The following is a 22,637-nucleotide window of genomic DNA, read 5'->3' as shown; positions in this document are numbered from 1 at the left end:
TTATATATATATATATGTACATGTATATATATACATTTAACATAATGAACATTTTAACATAAATATATATTTAACCAATGTTGAAAGAATAACTATACATGTAGATTAACCCTTTGCGTGCTACGGGTTTCCACAGAAGCCCAGCGAGTCGTACACTTAGCTACGACGGGCTTCCACAGAAGCCGAGATATATTTGGTTTAATTCTATGAAGTTTTCAGCTTTTTCGTAATTGTTATCTACTAAAACCTCTCCCACTTTTTCCTTTTTAAAACCTTTTTCGATAACAGATTGAAAAAAAATGTACAGCTACGTGAGGAAAAATCCCGAAAATAGGAAATTATTTCAACTTTACCCGATTTTTTCGTTGGAGTCTGACGGGGAGTATAAATTTTGTGACGAGCATGTACGCGCGCGCACAAGGCCTGATCACGTGATTTGTTCAGATCACTTGATTTGATCCATATCGTTCTGATATCTTCTCTGCAAGATTGTCACGTAATAAAGCTCTTTTCTGCAAGATCGTCACGTAATAAGCTCTTTTCTGCAAGATCGTCACGTAATAAGCTAAGCGTTTATTCACCATTTTCGTTTTATTTGTTTAATCAAAAAGATATGACTCTAGATAGAATGATATATACTTTTTTTATTGAGTAGTTTTTATTGACAACTTCAATTCATATACATAATAAAATATATATAACAAATAGAACTTTGAAACATAATATTTTCATGAATGTTACAATAAAACACAATGTCAGACATCTTCCAATACATAATTATAAATACCATTGATGATAATTATATGCATCAAGAAGAAACTTCTACAGAAAATTCCAACATATTGATTTTGTTTCAGTGTCAAATAAAAAACATAAGAGAAATTTTCCAAATACAAAAATAAATAAATGAATAAATCATTAATAAAACCTAAACGAATTGAAGCCATCAGCATATATATTTTTAACCCATCAGCTCGGCCTCTTCACCCAAATAAATTCAAACACAAACTCAGCCCTGGTCCTTACCCCCCCCCCCCCCCTCCCCCCCTTAAACACCCCCATCCCCTATCCGTTGGAGAACTGGCTTTGGGCTCCAAATACATGGTCTAATATTTAAGTTTTCCCATTTAGAGAAATGGATTGGATCCCCCTCTTTGTTGTTAATTTCTTTTCTTCTCTTTGATCCCCCCATAATACTATTTTTTATTTTAATCAATAAAGGAGGTTTTTTTAATTCTCGTTTTTTTTAAATAAAATATTTAACTAAAATCAAGACATGATGATTAATTGATATTTACCTTTACTTTTCTCCTGCTTCCCGAAAGAATTTCCTGCCAACTAGATTTAGTATTTCAAAATTTAAACTTCTTGCACACAGATCCTAAAGTGATTTTGAAAATTCACAAGTATAAAATAGATGTACATACGTTTCTTCTTCTTTTTCACAAAATGAGCATAAATTGGTCGAAATAAGACCAAAACAGAAAGAGGTGGTGGTTAGTGTATAAAATATTATGCAAGAGTTTATACTGGAACTCCTTTAATCGCCTATTCAGTGTGCAATATAAAATATACTTTCTATTTCCTTATTGGTAAGATCATAATTCGTTCTAATTCTGTCAAAAATAGAAGGTTTAATTTTATTTTTATACAACAGCTGTTCGTATATTTCTTTTGATTTTAAAAACATTAAATTAGTCGTTTTCTAACCCAAATTGAAACCGATTCCAGAGTTATGCTTTGCATTTATTTCAATATTGTTCTTCCAACTAACGGGTAAACAGGCATAAATATGCTTATTCTTTTCAACATCATTTGCATCTAAATTCAAATTAAGAAAATCTGTATCACATTTTAGTTTACCGTTATTATTCAAAATATGATGCAGTCTATAAACCCCTTTATCGTATAGAATCTTATCAAATATACAACTCCCTTTATATCGAAAAGGCTTATTATTAAAATCACCACTTTCCCAAACTCTGTACTTCTAATATGTCTCATATTTACCCACTCTTCTAATAAGTCCATGTAAAATATGGAAGCTGCTACTTTCAATAAACCTGGTATATAGTCACATGAAAATAACAAATCTCCACCCAAATGTTTAGTGGCAAAATTAAAGTACCGTTTCCATTTCATATCTTCATCTTTATTTAAAAGTCTTTTAATAAACATTATATGCTGTGCCTTTACCTGTACAGGGAAGTTTAACATCTTTAATCATCCTTGCTTATAATCTAAAAAAATTGTATTCCTATTAATTTTGTCTTTCTTACCTTTCCATAAAAATAAAAAATTTATTCATCCAATGATTCATAAACCCACTTAGGAACAGGAGTAAGAGACGCTCGGAAGAAGACTTTAGAATAGATATGAACCTTCAATAGTTGAATTTTCCCCACAAGCGTTATATCCCTTAGCTTCCAAAAGTTCAAGAGTGTTTTAATTTTGCTTAAGATTTCTTTGCAATGTAGATCTTCTTCCTTATGTTCATCTAAGGTAAAAAAAAATACTCCTAAAACTTTAAGAAAATCCACGGTCTCGCCGAAGGAGAAGTCATAATGCAAATGTTGGCATGAACCTAATTTTAATACTTTAGTTTTGTCATTATTTATTTTTAATCCAGACAGTTTTTCTAAATCTGCAAATAGAACTTTTAGTCTATCCACTGATTGTACATTACGAGCAAAAACTGTCATGTCATCTGCATAAAGAGCTTATTTAATTTCTTCATCTCCAAATTTAATTCCTTCAATCAGATTATCTTTTCGTAATTTATGAGCCATTAATTCAATACACAAAATAAAGAGGTTTCATCGATCGATTGTATTTTCAGAAAAACAAAAAGCTTTTAATGTCTTAGTACTTTGAGCTGATCTCGGTGCATGAAGTTTTTCCTTCCTCATCATCCCTCTTCTTCTCATTATTTTTGTCTACTATTCTAAAAAAAAAAGAAAAGAAAGCAATTTAGCACAACATTCATCTTCTGCTCTTTTCAAAAGGGAAACGTCCATGTAATTCATGATATCGGCACTACCCGAACAAAAGACTGTCTGGGCGGCTACTCAAACAAATTCCTCCTGAAAAGAGCAGGATACAGATGGTCAACGCCCCGAACAAAAGGAAGATTAGTGTTTATCGGTGGGATCACCCATTGAATGCTTTTCGTACTCAATACGAAAAGCTTTTATGAATACTTTTTTTTCGACCAACATACCGTATCTAAAAAATATGTCTCATTTACCGACAACACAAGTGCTTATAATATCCTTCAGTGATTCATATTGCATAAAAGCGCTTCCCCTGGATGATAATGCATATAAGGATGAACGAAGAATTATTTCATTATAAAAAAATCTACTTCAGATATCACGGAGAACGAGAGAGAGAGAGAGATAAAATAGGAAATAAACAAGTGCGCTTTCGCTAAAATTCCAAGAATATCTACTTAAGCGAATAACAACATGACTTTAACAACTGATGACTTTTTATCATTATTTTTGTTTGATCTTGCCCCCCCCCCCCATGGAAATGTTCTGACCTACACTCTAATATTGCTTGTTTGTCATGCGAGTAACGCGGTAGAAAAGATAAAAATAAAAACCGTCCTGGCCACTCTTTTATCCGTTACGACCCAAACAAAAATCGCATTTGGGGGGCTTACCACGGTTAGCATCTATACCAAAATATTTGAAAAAAAAGATGTTATACAGGGACAGCGATGTTTTTTTTATGGTGCAGGGGTTGAGCTGTGGGACGGGGGGGGGGGGGGGGAAGCGGCTAAGAAAATCACAATTTGTTAATTCATGTCATTTTACAGAATGAATTTATAATAGCTTAGGTTTTAGAAACTCTTCATTTTATTTCCTTTTCTCTCCAAAATGAAAAATTTTGCATTAAAAGTTGACGGAAATATAATCACTTCAAGTGATAAAACCAATAATGAACTAAAAGTTTCCTAGCGAGAAATGGAGGAAATAGAATGATACAGGATGAGAAATTACGTTTAGGCACCGCTTATAAAGAAAACACGTTTGCCTGGCGTGTCACCCGATAGAACCCTCTCAATCCTACAAACTTTTATTCATGTGTGACCTACACCCCCAAAAAAAAAAAATTGTTGATACCGATCCAAATTTTATTGATTTTCCTACTTTTTCGCAATTTTTTTTTTAACCGGCGAATAGCGGGGTAGAAAAAATTCATAGATTTATACCATGGTTAGCATCAAAACCAAGATATCTAAATTTTTTAAATAAAAAAACAGGGTAAATAAAAAGACAGGGACCTCTGAGCGTTTTTTATAATGGAGGGGTTTAGCTGAATGTGTGAGGGAATGGACCGGCCAAAAAAAATTACAAATTTATATAGAATTCGGATTTTTCGTACATGTTTGGTGAAAGGGTTGAGGACTGAAACTTCCTACTGTACTATTAGATTGAACGATTAAAATGATAGAGACAATAATGAGTTGTAACTTTATTGTGATTTTTTTTTTTATAATTCATTTATTACTTTGTTTTCGATTGTGAAATCAACGAAACAGTAGAACAAAACGAAGGAGATAATCGAACAAAACGAAAGAACAAATGAAAAAACACACTTATAATTGCGGATGCTATAATTTGTTCAAGAAAAAATACTTTCTCGTACTTTCAGTAATTGCTCTCATGGCTCTTTTTGAGGGAGTAGTAAGATAAAGAAAGAAACGTAGAATATGACAAGAAGAGAGTTTGGAGGTATGACTTTTACAATTTAAGTCACTTTTATTTGTTTAACTCTTTGAAATAATTTCATGATATTACAAATCGAATACCGGTGCGCAAACTTCAGAAACAAAATTATATTATTATTATTATAAAAGCTGCATGGAAAATCGATTTAAATGAGACATATAATTCATGAAAAAAAATCTAAAAAAGAAAATTATCTTAGTGAAAGATTGAGGACTCTGTCTTGCCATAACCCTAAACCCCAAGTTCACAAAAAAAAGTTTAGTCGTGTATTTTTATACGATGATGATGATCATCATCATCATTATTGTCTTTGGAGAAAGATATCTACTAACGTTATCAATATAGAAAATGGAAGATCATATAGAATTTATTGTGACATGACAGTTACAATAGTAACTTTAAAAGATTTTCGGGACATTATTTGAGAAACTGGGGAAAACACCCCAAATTTTTCGACATGATGACCTCGATGCAATAGGACGAGAGGCCCATAAATGCAACCATCTCCGATCAATACAAGTTGGCAAAAAAGGCATTCTCTCGGAACCGTTTCCGATGAAGAGAGAGAGAGGGGGGCGTTAGATTTAATGTAAAATGACAGGTACTGAGAAGAAAAATCAGAGAGAAAGGATTGAGGGGGATGAGGGCGGTATGAGAAGAACTCGGAGAAAAAAAGGTGTAGAAGGGAGAGGATATAGAAAGACGATATATATAAGGGAATGAAAGCGGTAGATAATACATTCAGTTACAGGTTAGAAACCAGAGAAAGGAAAACGAGGAAATCACTAATTGGTATTGTTTTATGAAAACATTATACATGTACATTTTATATTGACAAATGCGCAACAATTTAAACAAATTTACCATCCGCCAGTCAAATAGGATTTCAAAAGCTTTCATGTGTTATTGAAAATTTGTAAACAAATTTTATATAAAACGGGCCCCTGGTAAACTTTTGACCCCCCCCCCCCGCGCTTTCTCTCGTTCTCTCATCCGATATTACTCTTATTTTTGTCTTCTATTTCTAAGAAAACAAACAGAAAATAAAGGAATTTATAACACCGTTTATCCTCTGCTCTTTTGAAAATGAAAACGTCCATGCAGTTCTTGGTCTCGGCACTCCCCCAAAAAAGGAAAGTCATGGCGGACGCTCAAACAAATCCCTTATAAAAAGAGCAGGGGACAAATAGCCAACACCCTGAATAAAATGAAGATTAGTGTATTTCGTCAGGATGACCTACTGAATGCTTCCCGTAATTAGCAATACAAAAAAGCTAATAGGAATACTGCTTCTCATATTACGACAGTAACATTAAAAAAGTAAATGTTTACTCATTTATTGACAAACATGCAGGCGCTTAAGACATGGCAAGAACATTTTTTTTTCTTGAGCATGACAGTGCTTTTTCACAAAAATACAATTTCCCCTGGGTGATGATACACATAGGGATGAAATAGACCAAAAAGGTATAATGTAAACCATAATGTGCGCTTTTGCTATTGCATGAATATTTACTCATAAAGAATTATAGAATACTAGTCCTCCACCTCACTTTGTAATTCACGCCATTTTATAGAATGAATTTGTCATGTTAGGTTTTGAAGCTCTTCATCTCATTCTCTCTTTCTCTCCCATGTGAAAATTTTTGCACTGAAAATTCGACAAAAGCATAATCAGTTCAAACGCTAAAACTAACAATGAACTAAAAGTTTCCTCGCCGGAAACTGAGGAAATAGAATGAGAATTTACGTTGAGGCATCCACCTAAAAAAAACACGTTTGTTTGACGTGTCCCGAAAACCCCCTCTCAATCTTACAACTACCCCCCCCCCCCCCTAAAATGTTATTATTTTTTTGCCAGTTTATTTCTTCTTCTTTTTATCTTTTGTTTTTCTGGAGAATAGCGTAGCAAGAAAAAAAGATCCATGTAAATAAAAAAAAGACAGGATGACCTTATATTTTTTGACGGCAAGCATACTATTGGGGCGCTCACCCTGGTGAGCATCAACACCCAAATATTTGAAAAAGATGTATAAATAACTGGGGCCGCTGAGCGTTTTCGATAATGGAGGGGTTGAGCTGAATGTGGGAGGGAGTGATCAGCCCCTAAAAATCACAAATCTATGGACTTCGGGTTTTTGTATACGTTTGCTGAATGGAGGGGGTGCATGGACTGACGCCTCCAACCGACTCCAACGCATCTGTATTTCATTGAACGATTTAAATGATAGAGAAAAAGTGGAGCGTTGTGGCCCAGTGGATAAGTCTTCTGACTTTGAAACAGAGGGTCGTAGGTTCGAATCCCAGCCATGGCGTAATTTCCTTCACTGAAAAGATAACTTTGTCACAAGGCCCGATTAATTCGTCAATCGGGGTAAAAAATAATTTGTTTTGCGATATAACTGTGAAATGACAAACTCATGGTAGTAACATAACAAATTGATCGAGCATTATTACAAAGTTTCAACTGGTGTTGACAAAAACAAACTTGCGCATGACTGATTTATTTGCGTGACGACTCTTCACAACCGTATTTGACAAATCCTCTTCGCGGTCAATGTAGAAATGACGAGTTTAAGTCGGCCGTAACGAATTATATTACAAATTATTTGCTGAAAAACAAATCAATTTGTTGAGGAAAAATGCATGACAAATTTAGCTCCTGAAGACAGTTCGGGACACCCCGCACATAATCAGCGTCTTCGAATCACTCGCCGGTCGCCGTGATTTTGCTGCGAAGCAAGGCTTGGGTAGATCGTAAAAGGTAAACTTTTATACTAAAAAAATAAATTAAATGATTAATTAATGCATTTGATTGTAGTATATTACTGTGGAGATAACTATTGTATGAAATTCTATGATAGTGAGTGTTTTTCACCGAAATATTAGTAAATTGAGTATGCATACCTGCATGCTCACGGCTACCTCGAGCGAAGTTCGTGCAGACTTCACTACCGGTACTACACACCCGTCTCCACCTACCCGAAAGTACCGGTACGTGGAGTGTAGTGTACGGTAGTGAAGTGGAGTGAAACCTGCACGAACTTCGCTCGAGGTAGCACACGGCGGGACGGGCATCCCATGCACAATGACAATACAATGTAGGCCTAATAAGCTTGTAAAATGCGATTGACTCCAACAATGTCGAATGCGTGTACAATGTATACCGTACTCTGTGTGTCATGTGTGTCTTGCCTGGTCTTGACCGAGTGTCCTGTACTCACGTACGTGTAGACTATTCTAGGCTAGTTTCACCAGTCTCATACGAGGTAGGCCTGGGCTAGGCCTTTTTAGGGCCTAACTTACATGTTTTATGTTAAACTTAGACAATTGCTATGTTTGAAAAAAGTAGGCCTATTATGGGACTAGGCCTAAGTAAATGTAATATCATAGGCTAGGCCCTACCTGTTATCAGTCAATATTTGTACTCAAATTCAATAAGTAGCAATAAGGAGAGACCTGTCTGGACTGCAGACTGTTTGCTACACTCATGTCTCATGACAGTCAATAGTTTTGGCCCAGGCCTGACTACCATATGATTGCCAGGCTTTTGACATGGCCTTGGCCTACATGTATCTACAAATTAATCCGACTTTGCACATTCCTATGCCCCACCGACGTCATTACGGGGGCAATTTACACATAAACTAGCATAGTTCGCTTAGATTTCGATTTGCGATTTTCACTGTCGCAAGCCACATGAACCCTACCAAAGATGGTAGGGTTTATGATTACAATTTTATAAAATTAATGCCTGAAGTAGTCTAAACAAGATCTGTACAGGAGTGTGTTTGTGGTTATCAGCCTGTCACTAAAACACCAATAAGTTAACATGTTCAACAACACCAGCATTAACCTAGTGAACAGAGGTCATGATGTTTTTCATATTTTCAGTTTCTTGCAGAGTTTCGCAGGATTCATGGTGAGGACCTAATCACACTGTTCAACCAAGGACTACAAAGACTGGCAGAACCCCTTTCTAGACTTCACAAAGATAGATGCAAATGAGCCAAGAAAGATGTGACAGTTTACTTCCGGAAGCTAAGAAGGTATTCTGTTATTCGGATTTTTTTAATTTGTAACATCACACATTAAAACCCCAAATTGTTATACAATGGAAAAATAATTTGTAACATTATTTTCTTATTATACAATGGATAATTATCTCTTCATTCCACGGTGCCACACATGACAAAAGGAAACTGTAAATACACTTTAAGAATTGAAGTTCGAACCCCTTCAGGCAACCAACTTTATGCTGACAAAGGCATGCAACCATTTTACACTCGCACTTGGCCTAGTCACTTGATGTAAAATGGATGTGTAATATCAATGTCCAACAATTCATGAGTTTGTCTCATGCCTGCCTAAAAGTGTTTAACTCCTGTCCATTTGTGGTCATTTTTGAAGCCGACATTCTGAGATAATTCTTCATTGAATTTGGGTTTTTTCTTTTCTATCTTTCAATAATTTGAGCATTAATAGACAGCTGTTAGTTATGAAGCATGTTGGTATTTAAATTTAGAATCGTTGGCAGGGCCAGAATTTGGTGCAAATTGATTCGCTGATAGGTTCTTGTAGACAACTTTATGTGTGAATCAAACTTGATTCTTGCAAGCTGGTATCATGAGAATGAAGGCAGGAAGCTATTCATTAGTTTTGAGCAAAATTACAGCTCAGAACTTCAGTCCCTTCAATTCATTCATGATCTAAAGATTGCGGTGGTAACATGGTGGTATAATCAATGTTGGATTCCAACTTGCAGAATACAAGCTTCTGTTTTGATTTAAAAACATGGTGCATTTTTTAAATTATTAACATTTCTTAATCTGATTCCAGAAATTGCCATACAGATTCTACCAACCTTTTTCAAGGAAGACCTGGTGATGTATTCATCTCAAGTGACAAGGTATGGTACCGCATAACCAGTTAGAAGTAATTTTACAACATTGACATAGACTAGATTATAAGTTTCATAAAGCCAAAACCTAAGAATCATATTTTAGCATTCTTTTGCACTCCGCTCTACAACTTTAGACTGCTGAGCCAACTGGTGGGTTTTGTTTATGACAAAGTACACTGGTATTATGTGATCAGGTACTTAAGATTAACATGCATGCTATGTGTGATGTGTGATAACACAACATTCCAGTCAGCCCACTAGCATGCAGTTGCAAATTACAGCACCAAACAAAGCTGAATACATTCTGATTGGTGGAATTTTGTTAGTTTTGCATTCTATCAGAGTGATTTATTTTCCAAAAATATTGTTACATCTTATTTAATGTTATTTGAATACTAATTGAAAGAGAAATATTTCAATCCAAGTAGGGTGAAAAATATTGTGTGTTGCTTGCTAAGAAATCTCATCGTTTTTACTCCGTCTGCCCATCCATTGTCCCATAATGGTGGGCCAAGTTTCTTAAAAAAACAAACATATTTCTTGTTGAGAAGCTAAACCACATGCATTGAATAAGAAACCCTTGTTATTGTTTTTCATTGACAGGTTGATACGAAGCCCATGTACATACGTGTATCCTGCAATCAAGAGGAATCATATGAGCTTGTTCTGGAGGAGCAAAGAGTCTGTCAAGTCCAGGATAAAGTGCATGCATTGGCTTGTTAAGTAGCTGGTTTTTATTTTTCATTCAGCCTATGGCTGTGAGCCATCAGTCATGAAAATTTGTAAGTTTTGCCAACTTGGAATTCTTCAGGTGAAAGATGCATGTCCTGTTGATAAATCTGTTATCAACCTTCTGAACATGTTGAAGAAGAAAGTGCCCTCCAGACAAGGGAAGTAACTGAAGTCTGGCTGAAGTCATGGAACAGCTGTTTTTAAGTTACAGAGCATGTCCTTTAGGTTAAAATTGTTACAAGTTTAAAGATTGTAAGTACATGTATGTACAGTTGTATTGATAAATTGTGATTTTTTGAAAGAGATTTGAAAAAGAAAGTTTAAAGTCACATTCAGAGCACAGTAGATGGAGATGGCTCACACACTTGATGAAGCATATTCTATGGAAGCTCAAAAGTGCCACCGAGATGTTGAGAAGTCAACATCATGGTAGCAAAAGATCAAATGACGAGATCCTGGATCTCATGTCCACATCTTTCAGACGAGATGATCAGCAGACAAGATCCCTGATCTCATCATGTCGACATCTTTTAGAAGAGATGATCAGATGACATGATCATGAATCGAAGATCTTGTCATCTGATCATCTCTTCTAAAGGATGACGAGATCCGGGATCTTGTCATCTGATCATCTCTCCTACAAGATGTCGACATTCGGGACCTTGTTATCTGATCATCTCTTCTACAAGATGTTGACATGACGAGATCTTCTATCTCGTCATGTCTACATCCAGTGGAAGAGATGATTAGGTGTCATGATCTCGTAACTCGTCATATCTACATCTTGTAGGAGAGATGATCAGATGACAAGATCCCGGATCTCGTCATGTCGACATGTCAACATGATGAGAACCTGGATCTTGTCATCTGATCATCTCTTCTAAAAGATGTCAACATGATGAGATCAGGGATCTCGTCATCTGATCTTTTGCTATCATGATGTCGACTTCCCAAGATAATTATCACAACATCTCGGTGCCACTTTTAAGCTTCCATAATATTCACACTTCATCTACTCACAGGAAAAATCTGAATATCTCAAGAGCTCCATTCCTGAGAAAACATAGTGCAAGGTCTTGTATCTTCTTTAGAATATGTGGGAACTTCTGCACACAATCAATGTTGACTCTCAAATCTCCTGTACAGAGAATCCTTGTACAATTGCCGAGGTTGGCCTGATGGACGATGCCAAAGTGAAGCTTGCGAGCTTTTGAATATATTGTGAGGTAGCCTCACCAACTGCATAAGGATTCTCTCATATCAACCTGTATCGGTTCAAGAAATGCCTTGTTTATGTTATTGCAACAGCTGAATGCAAAATTGTTTTTGAAAATATGCTTGTAAAAAAAGAAAAGAAAAAATAGTATTGTGAACAAGTCAAACAAAAGGACAATATTTTAAAACTTGATTGGACATTAGTTTTGGTCTCGACGTAAATGTGTTTTCTACATACCTGCCAACTATTCAGATTTTTGAGCTTTCAAACTAAAAATTCTGGATAGTTCAGATTTTGAAATTCTTCATGATGGTTAATTCAATCTTAAAGTTCAAAGATTTTATATATAAATTAATTGGAAAAAATCACCCATCTTTTCAATTTGGTGATTTTATACTATCAATGTTGGCAGTTTTGGACTGGCATTGTGTATAGCTAAAATGTTTTGCTCTCTGAATGGGAAGTGGCAAGTGGGCTCTCAATTTCTTGAGTAAATCATGGAAAAAAGTGAGAACCCTCTTTCAAGGAAGGAAGAACAAAAACAGTAAATACAGTTCCAAAAAGACTGAAACACTAAAGAGGAATTTTCATTCTTTAATGGCTTTGGATCAGGGAAATTTCTTTTCTTTTTTTTTTAAAGTTGTCCAACATTTTATTGTTCTTTTGGAATGATTTTCAACTCTTAATGGAAAGTATTTTGATTCGTCAGGTTTGTAATAAATCATCAAATTTGTTGTTTTTGTTTGACAAAAATCAAATGGTTTTGTCAAGCAAAAACAACAAATTTGGTATTTTGATATTATTGAATTTGATGCTATTGTTGCATGGTACTGGTAACTGCATTTGATGTCAGGAAGTTAATGCCAGGGGCATATGCAGGATTTTATTTTTTTTGGGGGGTGGAGAAGTTTTGGAAAGTGGACTTTTGCTAAATTTTCCTGAAATATACATTTATTTTTAATCATCGACCAAAAAAGCTAAGGGGGCGGCAATTTGACAACCCAATTTTCTTTTTCAAACGTAAAAAAAGGGCGATTTATTAACCCTATCTAGGCCGGGGTATTTTGGGAGTTCCTATGGCCGGGGGGGGGGGGCCTCCCAGCCCCCCCCTAAGATCTCGGCCGTCGACCGCGCGATCGCGCCGAAAATTGGCACACGGGTTGCCTGGGACATAATCTACAAGATTGTATAGTAATTTATTTCATGCGAATCGCTATTAAGTGATTATGCTAATTTATGCGTAATTAGTATGCGAAATCATACTTTTTCCTCTAACTCCCTAAATAAAGCTCCAAATGTACTAATTTTTGGTATAGAAACTCTTTGAAGTGTCCTAAGCAAGAGTACATGAAAAAAATTGTGATATCAAATCATTTTCTTATGTATTGTTTTTTGCAATTTCTTATGTATTTCTTTGTTTTTTGGACCTTTTGTTTTTCATTGTTTTTTCAATGAAATTTGTTGGGGACTCTTCTGTGATCATAAAAAGCATAAAATGAATACATTTAGACTAGCAGAACTAAAAATAATCATACATTTATGAAATTTGGTTGAAAACACAATTTGCATTGACTTTGTACACGAAATCAAGTTTTTGAGCAATTTTCGGTCTGACATGCACTTACATAATGTTACGTAATTTCGGAACCACGTACCCGGGTGACGCAAAATTGGTCTCAAAAGTTGCGCAAGACTTGAAAGTAAAAACTCAGCGAGTGGCGCAGTCAAAAAATTTCGCACGGCGAAAATATCGAGCAATTCATTGAGGGGGGGCTTCCGAGCCCCCCCCCCCGGCCTAGATAGGGTTAAACGCAGATGCACAAAAGTAGACTTTCGCATTTTGCGAACGCAAACCCGCACCACCCCCTGCAATGCATGCCCCAGGTTAATGCAAAGTATTTTGACATTTTTAGTGAGTTTAATGTAGGCCCTAATTGTTCCAACTGAATTTGTTGCAATTGTTATACAGTAGTGGTAACTGAAAAGAATTTGTTGTCAGGACGAAGATTGCTTGTTGCTCTTAAGAATATATCAAGGAGTTCCAGCTAATCTCCTTCGCAGCCTACTTACTGTGACAGCAGTAGTCTCAGTATGAGACTGCGAAGGAGATTTGCTAAAACTCTATATCTTTATTTAAATGCAGAGTATTTTGACATTGCTAGAGAATTTAATGTAGGCCCTAATTGTTGTAACTGAATTTGTTGCGATTGTTATACAGTAGTGGTAACTAATAAAAATAATTTGTTGTTGGAATGAAGATTGTTTGTTGCTCTTAAGGATATATAGGAGTTTTGGTTTATCTCCTTTGCAGCCTGCTTGAAAATCATACTGTGACGGCAGAAATCTCAATCAGGCTGCTAAGGAGAAAAGCCAAAACTTCTCTATATCCCTAATGCAGAGTATATTGACATTGTAGTGAATTTGATGTAGGCTAGGTTTGTAACCGAATTTGTTGCAATGGTTATAACGAATTTTTTGTCAGAATGAAGATTGTTGCTCTTATAGGAGTTATAGCTAATCTCCTTCGCAGTCTGCTTGACACTCATACTGTGATAGAAGAATTATCAGTCAGACTGCAAAGGAGATTAACATCCTTAAAGGGGAAGTTCACCCTGAAGAAAACTTTGTTGTAAAAATAGCAGAAAAAATAGTAAAAAATATTGGTGAAGGTTTGAGGAAAATCTGTTAAAGAGTAAAAAAGTTATTAGAGTTCAAAATTTGGGATTTGTGACGTCATAAACGAGCAGCTGCCCCATGTGTTATGTAATATAAAATGTATGAATTTCAAATTTTGTATGGTTCCTGATGACTTAATTTGTTTTCTTTTCATGATCGGGTGTGGAATGATATGTCTATTAATATACAACAAGTTACAGTAAAAACCATTTTCTATTTTCTGAGGAAATGACATTTCATTGATTTTTTACCATTCACTATGTATAAATGCTGCTCGCATATGACGTCACAAATCAAATAATTGAAATTCTAATAACTTTTTAATTATTTGATGAATTTTCTCAAACCTTCGGCAATATTTTTTATTATTTTTTCTGCTATTGTTACAATAAACTTTTTGTCGGGGTGAACTTCCCCTTTAATGCAGAGTATTTTGAATTTGCAGTGAATTTCAGTAAATATTTTATAATATGTTATATTTTATAATATGTTACTTGCTGGCAAGTGTTGACTGGATTTGATGTATTTTGAATTTGTCTCCTCAGGAATTTCGAGGTTCTATTAAAACTTACAAAAATATTAACTATATCTGTATTTGTTTGTTTATCACAGGTGTGCTTTCTGACTATTACATGACAAATAAACGTCAAATGCATTACAAATTGATGAATGTAAAAAACAAATTAAAAAATGAGAATGAGGAATTAAAATGTTGCAATGACAAACTTTGAAAAAAGTTTGTCAAATTAGACCACTTTTCATGACAAATTAAAATTCGTCATGTTATGGTGCATGACAAATCTATAATGACAAATCTTTGGCATGACAAATTTATTAATTTGTTAAATTAAACCACAGTAATGACGAATTTATATTTGTCAATTGACAAAGTTATCTTTTCAGTCTTCAGCAAGAAAATTTCCACATTGTGCTGCACTCGACCAAGGTGAGGTGAATGGGTACCCGGCAGGATTAATTCCTTGAATGCATGAGCGCTGAGAGGCAGCTCGAGCTAAAGCCGGGGTAATAATAATAATAACAACGCACCTCGGAATAGAATATTTCTAGTTAGATGGCGCTATATAAATGCCTATTATTATTATTATTAAAACGGGATACAAATTTTTCATGGTTTATTTATTACTTTTGTTTTCGGTGGTGAAACAAACTAGAACGGTTAAAAAATGAACAAAATGAAAGAATAGAATAAAACACTTTTAATTTAGATGCTACAATTTCAATAGATAAAAATAATAAACTTTCTCTCATTGTGACGAACAATAATCGGTAGCGTGGTTATTTTAAAAGGGAGATAGAAAGTGAAACGTACAACGAGACGAGGAGAGGGTTGAGAGGTATGATTTCAGATCCACTATTTGAGTCACATTTACCCCCTTCGCTCTTTGAAATTGCAATAGGAAAACAAATCGAACACTGGTATGCAATCTTCAGGAACAAAATTATTTTCTATTTCAAACTATAATTCATGAAAAGAAGAAACCCAAGGCGATTTTTAGTGAAACATTGAGGCCACCGTCTTGAAGCCCCGAAGTAAAAAATCACAAAATAGTTTCGGACTTTCGTTGCGCAGTTTTATCATCGTACTTGCAAGGGAATATTCACCTTTTTTATTCATTCTGGAAAATAAAGGTTATTGGTATGCTGTGATTTCGCCCAAAACGGATTATCATCGTAATCATACACTTTGCAAATGGTCTGTATACAAGGGGTAAAGAGACTATTCATGAGTAGCGTGACAGCAGGCAATGAAAAAAGCACCAGAGCAGACAACAAAGCGGTATCGATCGAACCCAACTTGTCCGCGCTTGCTGATTGCCCTTACGCATTTTTGTACACAGTGCCTATTGACTTGGGAAAAAGCGAAGATATGATAAAATAACACCTTTTCCTCGTAAATTTCTTAACTATTCTGTTGATTTGAGAAGCGAGACCTTTAATTCTAGAAAGAAAAATGTCTGATCTTTCATCTTTACATTTACTAAAAATCCTGAAAATACTTCAGTTTCGCGCAATTAGCAATAGATTAGGAAAACACCACCACAGATCCAAATACCATCAATGTACAAAAACGGCTCCGCCGCAGGGAGAGGTATCCGGTTTCGAGGGCCCGCACGCAAGGGGTTAACCCTAAAAAGACTGGGGGGCCTTTTAGGCCCCCCCCCCTGTACATAAATCGCGATAACATTTTTGCACATGAAGCGTTCGCACCGCCATTTCATGACTTTTTTTCTTGAGTTTTGCGCAACTTTTGATACCAAATCTGTATACCACCATGCCGCGGTTGCGGAGTTACGTAACATTTTCGTATCACATGTCATGTAAGAAATTGAAATTTGTATTCGTTTGTGTGTAAAGTGTATGGTATTTGAATGAATGTTATACACATTGTTTTCTAACTACATTTTATTTGTTTCTTTCTATATTATGTCACTTGTGAATTCAAGTAGCAGTTCTAGGATATGAAATAATGAAAAACATTGCATAAAAAATAAAGAAATACATAAGAAATGCAAAATAAAGAAATACATAAGAAATTAAAATCAAAGAAAAACATAAGAAAAGTAGTGCAAAATACCAGAATCGCTTGCACAACTATATTTTTGGGTGCAGGAAACACTGAATAGACAAGTAATGCCACACTTTAGTTGATTATGCTATAATTGATATTGAATAAGTTCTATATTACACAAACCCAAAATATATCTAGAATACTCAAGAATTTGCAAACAGGAATTTAGGACCGCAATAGGTACCAAAATATGAAAAATTCAATTTTTTGATAAAAATTTGCATATTTGCATAATTAATTATGAATATAATTTGCATAAATTAAGTGATATCTCCTATGCTTTGTTTTCACCAGCTAGTGTACATGTAACACATCACTTGTTTATCTTCCAAGATTGCTTTGTCTCATTGCAAGAGAGTGTAATGCAATAAAACATGCCAATTATTGTATTTCTCTGCATAACGCATGCGGAATACTTATTTGCATATTTAGTAATTACTAATTTGCATAAGCATATCTAATAATTCAAGCATGAAACAACACAATTCCATGATAAACAACCTCTTCTTACAGCTGCAAATCTTGAAACAGGAATTTATGGACCGCAATAAGTACCAAAATATGAAAAATTCAATTTTTTGATAAAAATTTGCATATTCACATAATCAATTATGAATATAATTTGCATAAATTATGTGATATCTCTTATGCTTTGTTTTCACCAGCTAGTGTACATGTAACACATCACTTGTTTATCTTCCAAGATTGCTTTGGCTCATTGCAAGAGAGTGTAATGCAATAAAACATGCCAAATGTTGTATTTCTCTACATAACGAGTGCAGAGTACTTATTTGCATATTTAGTAATTACTAATTTGCATAAGCATATCTAATAATTCAAGCATGAAACAACACAATTCCATGATAAACAACCTCTTCTTACAGCTGAAAATCTTGAAACAGGAACTTATGGACCGCAATAAGTACCAAACTATGAAAAATTCAATTTTTTGATAAAAATTTGCATATTCACATAATTAATTATGAATATAATTTGCATAAATTATGTGATATCTCTTATGCTTTGTTTTCACCAGCTAGTGTACATGTAACACATCACTTGTTTATCTTCCAAAATTGCTTTGGCTCATTGCAAGAGAGTGTAATGCAATAAAACATGCCAAATGTTGTATTTCTCTACATAACGAGTGCAGAGTACTTACTTGCATATTTAGTAATTACTAATTTGCATAAGTATATCTAATAATTCAAGCACGAAATAACACAATTCCATGATAAACAACCTCTTCTTACAGCTGAAAACCTTGAAACGGGAATTTATGGACCGTAATAGGTACCAAAGTATGAAAAATTCAATTTTTTGATAAAAATTTGCATATTCGCATAATTAATTATGCATATATTATAAAATAAAATGAATATCAGTATTTTGACCATGTTTTCTTTTAGAGCACATGACAAAGGATGCGTGTGCCAAATTTGGTTGCGATCGGACGACCAACGACCGAGATCTTAGGAGGGCCAAAAGGCCCCCCCCCCCAGTTTTTCTAGCCTCCAAAATAGCCCAGTCTTTTTAGGGTTAAAGTGTGAATTGTATGAAATAATACTTGCTTTTAAAAAAAAAAGAAACAAACGAAAGCTATTGATTCGGATCAAATTGAAGGAGGAAAATTGTATTCCATACAAATGATTTATAAAATGAAACTGTAATCTGGGTTGGGATTGTTCTCGATTTGCTTGATGATGATTCTAAAGAAATACTGTGTTGATGGTAATAATAAAAGTTGTAGGAATCGGAGTCATGAATGATAATCATAAAGAATTATCTCAAAAGAAATTAAAATTAAAAATAAGAGGACGTTGAAATAATATGATCTGTACAAAAATATTAATGAAAAGTGGGTTATAACATTTTCATGAATATGAGCCAGTGACTTTACGGAAAAGAAAGTTCAATGATTACTGCAGAAGTCAACAATAACAAAAACATTTAAAAAGTCAGTTACAGTTTAAGAGAAGCGACAAATAAAACAACAAAGGTATAAAAACATAGTTCTTCATAGTCCATTTGAGTTTAAAAGTCTCGTAAAGAAGGGGACTGGGCTGTTCCTGCAGCGTTCTACTTCGAGGTTCCATACATATTCTTCTTGTTCTTAGTGTCCTTGTATTTGTGTTCCATGGGCACCCAGATTTAAAAGCTTTCCGAGCAAACTGTAAGCAGAGTTGATCACGTCTTCTTCTCAGGGTAGGCAGTAGGTTGTACCTTTGTACTTCCAAACTATTAAAAGTACAACCATGAAAGTATTAACTCTTTGTCTTTGAAAAACTACAATGAGACATGTGATAAAATAAGATCTATTATCATTTTCAACACAGTGAACATTGAAACAAAATTTGAAGATATTAAAAGAGCAAATATCCTAATTATCCCACACAAACAAAATCAACACGAAAGAGCTAAACCTTTTGACATTTGATTAAGACGTAAGTAAATTCAGTGATTTATTGCTCTTGTAACGGATAATTTGCTGGAAATTGAATCTTTATGTACATGTCCTTTGAAGATGTGGACTTCCAGTCACCTTGCCGTGCAATACATCTCTCATTAACGAAGCTTGAAGTGGCTTCCGATGCTCCGCCAGCTCGTAAACTGTACGTTCCGAGTGTGGAAGGATCCTCGTACGATGAAAGACCATTGACTATGATATCTCTTACGGTCGTGTAGGACAAAGGTTTGCTTGTAGGTTTGAGACCATGACGCTTCGTACGCTTGAATTCACAGACAAGGGGAGGATGTGGCTTATCAGAAATACCTAACATGGCAATATATCTCTCTGACATAACTATTGGGCAAGTTCAGTGGCGGCACCAAGGGGGGGCATGGGGGGGCATTTGCCCCCCCACTCAGAAGCTTTGCCCCCCCAGTTGCCCCCCCAGAAATTTTGAGGACTTAAAAGAAAATTATACAGTAATTTGTAAATAAGTAGATGCTGTCGTACTACATATTCAAGCTCAGCTGTGAAGTGCTCTAAAATACCATTTTCTGCTCTTCAAAACTTGAAAATTTTCTCACTTAGTCGCTGTTGGCTTCCTCGCACACTATTAGTTTGTAATAAGTTTATATCGCTTGTTATATCTTGCATTAAGGCAGACATTTCAATGTGTGATACACAAGCTAATGTAAGTGTTAAACTACAGTACATGGCGTGTATTCTGTCGTCAGCAATGTTTATTCTTTGGGGGGGGGGGGCGTGGAGGACAAATACTCAAAGTCTGCCCCCTTCCTTGAAATAAATATGCATCTACTCATGTAAAATTTGGATTAAACTCATCGATTTGCTTCATTAACAAATAAGAATGCTTGAACTCTTCGTTCATAATTTGTCACCGTCATGGTTTTTAGTGAAAAAGTAAATAGGCTATGTAAAGATGTGCAATCTGCGATGGGTGTTCTGTCCCCTCCCTCTTAAATTTTCGACCTTTCCACGAGGGGAATGTCTGTATCTATTAGGCTATATTCTCATAACAAGACACCCAACTATAGTATATTTGAAAATAAACTTTACCCTGTGTATTAAAAACTTTCCTGTCTTCGGAAGAAAATTATTAGGCCTATGTATGAAAAAAATAAGATATGAAAAAGAGAACAGAAATTAAATATTGAAGTCTTTTACAATGCGATCATGCATTTTTTCTGATGTGATACAAAAATGTAAAAGTAGAATATATACGCCTTAAGATTACATATATGTAAATGTTCAGTTCATGATCTAGTTTTGATCAATAACTTTGCTCCATTAAGCATTACCTGATTTTACAAAAATTTCTGTTTATATCAAGTGTAACAAAAAAATGTTTATTGGGGCCACTAAAACTCGCGCTTCGCGCTCGATTTTTCCACACATGCAAAAAAATTTTTTGACTGCCCTTGCCCCCCAATATTTTCTTTTGCCCCCCATTTGCCCCCCCCACTTTGAAAATCCTGGTGCCGCCACAACTATTGGGCAAGTTTGATTACCTGATCTAGCGATGAACACTGTGAGACCTTGGCGGTACTCATCGTTTTTCCTTCTTGGAACGTGCAAAGCCATGTGATCATGGAAGGATATTTCCCTCATACGAATAGATATGAGCTCGTCGCACCGAATCATACCAGCGAAAGCTACCAAGCATATGAATAGGAGACGAAGATCAAACGAAAATGTGCCCTGATGATACTTTTGGTGATTTTGGTTTAGCCAGACTTCGACGAGATCCCTCAACTGTCGATTTGACAATATATCTATCAGCAGGATATGGTGAGATATCAGCCAGAGTGTTTGCCCATCATATACTATAAATGGCGGTGTAAATCGGAGAAATGCTTGCGGATTTCGCCAAGTGTTGAACGTATAAGGCTAGATGTACTAGCTTCACGGGAAATGCCTGTAGATCATGTTGGGCTGCGAATAACTTCCAACGCTTCCAGCCACCCAAGTACTTGTCCATTGTAGCAGGTGCCTTAGACTTAAGTCTTTAACCATATCGTCCATAATGCACTGAGAAGTTGATTCACTATAAAAAGAGTCAATCTTATTATTCACATCATTAATTGCCTCAGTATCGAAAGCATTAAGATAGGAAGTTTCAACTTCCTTTTTCCAAGATATTTTCAAAGGTTCATATATACCATCTTCATCGACAAAACAATAATTTTCTGTAGTCGGAGGCATGTCGTGGCATGTATCACTTAGCTGAGCAACATCAAAAGTGAGTTGGACAGAAATGGCTCCATGAGCATCAGACAAGCATTTATCTAAGGGGTAAACATGAAAATCTGTAATCTTCGACATGAATTGTGAGGAAACAAGCACATAATCCACCACACTATGCCTTTTGCATTTTGGCATGTAAATTCACCAATTCCCATGTCACTACCAAACCTACCATTAACTATTTTGATGTCAAAGTTCTTACATAGCTCAATGAGATTAAGACCATTATCATTAACGTTGTGGTCTTTACTATCATGACTATAGCGTTCTGACCCTATCCCAGCCTTGTCGATTTCAGCTTTACTATTAACAAAAGATTCAGATGACAGCTCAAAACCACCTTCAATAGTAACAAGGCCACTAGGCTCAATGAAATCACTCAAAATGCCTGTTCTAGAATTGAAATCTCCAAACAACAATATCGGTATATTATTAAAGTCGCATCTAAAATTAGCCAAATCCTAAGAGATATGACAGAAAACATAATATGATAATATTTGCAACAGGCGCCAGTCCAACAAACAGACAGACATTTTGCCCAAACGGACAACATCTCAACAACTAGCGTACCTACGGGGGGGGGAAGTCTGCCCCCCCCCGACGAGCCACCACCACTGATCAGTGGCCACCACCCATGCAAAGGACGTATCCCTGCCCCCCTGACGAGCTTGAAAGACCTATATCCCCCCCCCCCCGACGAACTTGAAGACCTTGGTTTTTTTTTTTGCTTGTCATTTTTTTCTGGTACGAAATCCTTTATTTATGTTTAATAACCTTTTTTGGGGGGTTCTTTTTTTTTTGGCTTGTCAAATTTTTTGGCGGACGGTTTTGCCTACCCCTGTGGAAAATCCTAGGTACGCCACTGATCTCAACCTCTGCTTATTTATTTTTTGCACGCACGCATAAAATCTCGACCTACCCATCATTTTCTCACTGTTCTCCTCCTTTTATTTTCCATTAATTTTTCTCTCGTTCACTTTTTTTCTGTCCTCTTTTTCCGTCTATTTTTTTCTTGTCTCACCGCTTTTCCATCACCCCCGACGCCCACGCAGATTTGCAAACAGTAT

The 22,637-nt window shown here is 35.5% G+C and overlaps 2 long non-coding RNA genes across 2 annotated transcripts; both read left to right on the top strand.

The window, feature by feature from the left end:
- The first annotated feature begins 7,196 nt into the window (after window positions 1–7,196).
- On the top strand, window positions 7,197–8,696 carry LOC121419782. The gene is made up of 2 exons (XR_005970624.1): window positions 7,197–7,503; window positions 8,634–8,696. It is a non-coding gene; the product is annotated as an uncharacterized LOC121419782 (long non-coding RNA).
- Window positions 8,697–8,767: 71 nt separating this feature from the next.
- Window positions 8,768–10,542, top strand: LOC121419783. Its single transcript, XR_005970625.1, has 3 exons — window positions 8,768–8,788; window positions 9,579–9,648; window positions 10,246–10,542. It is a non-coding gene; the product is annotated as an uncharacterized LOC121419783 (long non-coding RNA).
- Window positions 10,543–22,637: the final 12,095 nt, after the last annotated feature.

This window comes from Lytechinus variegatus, chromosome 8 (genome assembly GCF_018143015.1).
Source record: "Lytechinus variegatus isolate NC3 chromosome 8, Lvar_3.0, whole genome shotgun sequence".
NCBI classification, from domain to species: domain Eukaryota; kingdom Metazoa; phylum Echinodermata; class Echinoidea; order Temnopleuroida; family Toxopneustidae; genus Lytechinus; species Lytechinus variegatus.
Note: the sequence above shows the minus strand (reverse complement) of the source record. Positions and strands in the feature narration are given on the sequence as shown.